Below are 1,759 nucleotides of genomic sequence, written 5' to 3'. Positions count from 1 at the left end.
CCTGATCCCTCTGTTTTCCATCTTTCCTTTCACAACCCCTGCAGTCTACTCCTAGGGTGCCTAATAATCTTTACCAGGCAGGTTCCTGGCACTTTGAATTCCTGATCTGCAATTAGATGAGGGAAACAGGCTTCTTGCTCTGTGGTGATGAAAACTGGTTTTTCACTCTCCTTTTCTGAATACTCTATTTGCCATTTGTTAACAACTCCCTGCCCTCTGTTCCTGTTTACTCAGCCTTTCTCTCTATCCAAACTTCCTGGGGACTTGGGATTCTTTTAACACTATCTCTTGGCATCTTTCCATTTTGCATATATGCTGTGTGTTAGAAGTCTATAAAAGGTTTCTGAGAAGTCAGAAAGTTGCTGCATTATCCCAACCTGCCACTCATTGTGAGATAATGTACATTTTTCTCCAGACTTCCCAGACACTGTCTTAAGTTGATGTATCATAATTTCCCCAGTGTTGTGTGCCCTGTTGACTCCTAACTCAGGTCAGGGTCTGCGGCAAACCCCAACAATGTAATATGGCATCAAAGTACTGTTTCCTACAATTTATCTTCTTATTTCATAAAGAAAGTGTGAGCATCTCTGTATTTGGTTCTATTGACCTTGTACTGGAATTGTAAGTGGGAATTACTGGCTACAGATATATGGTAGGTGCTCATCTTTTACTGCTGCTCCTACTTAGCTGTAACTTACTAGGAGAAAGCTCTAACTCTAACATGAATAACAACAGCCGAATATAGCCTATTTATTTTCCCATCATCTTTTTCAAGGTAGCCTCCCACAAATTTATACAAGTGTCTACCTTGCTTAGCCCAACTTATTTCAGTGACATGGAAGTATTCGGGAATAGTAATAAAACAACTGGAAAGTCCTTTGAGTGCATTCGAAGTGGATGTTTTTCAATACAGTTTCTAATATAAATCTACTTTTTCTTCTGGTGGAGGTGTGAAGGTGTGCAGGGTACCAATAAAGACTTCAGAAACTCATAAGCACTATGTGAAGGATTTTTTTTTCTCCCTGGTCCAGCACAGAATGTTTCAGCATAACAACAAAGATGAGGCTTTCAAAGGTCTTGCTGAAAGCCAAGAAAAAAATTGCTTACCTATAATTTTATCTTTGGTGAATTTAATTTCAAAACGATAAGTAGTCACCACTTTGACTTTAAAATGGAAGGCAATCATCAAATAATAAAACATTGTTTAATGACAACATAAGCAGAACACCCTTTATGAAACTCATACCTAAGCTCTGGATTTGCTCGTGTGCAGTTACATCTTCTAGGGAAACACAAATGCAGTTTGCATGATAGTGCTAAATGAATGAACCACAGTGAAAGTAGATGACAGTGAGGTTGAAGGGAGGCTCTGCTGGAAGTCTGCTCTCAGGAAGCTGTTTAAAATATGGTGATTTGGTACCATCTGCTGAATTCCACACACTAAAAACAACACTATTCAGAACTCAATTTTTGTGAGCCAGGAATGAAGGATGTCTCTTGCAGGGATCATTTAACAGAACTCATTCAACAGGAGGACAACCATCAAAGAGGGGGTGAAATCTCTCTTGACCATTCCACACCACATTAATTTGAAATGGACTGAGAAAATATAAGCATTAATTCACTTCTGCACACATATGATCCTCAACTATATTCAGTAAGTAGAGGCATCTGTCTTGTTGTGTGTAACAAACAGTTGAGAGGAAATAGCAGTATGGACAGATGATTTGCTTGGTTGCTTATGCAGGTCCCTATGGAA

This window comes from Otolemur garnettii, unplaced genomic scaffold (assembly GCF_000181295.1).
Source record: "Otolemur garnettii isolate 467f Iridium unplaced genomic scaffold, OtoGar3 scaffold00095, whole genome shotgun sequence".
Taxonomy (NCBI): Eukaryota; Metazoa; Chordata; class Mammalia; order Primates; family Galagidae; genus Otolemur; species Otolemur garnettii.
Note: the sequence above shows the minus strand (reverse complement) of the source record.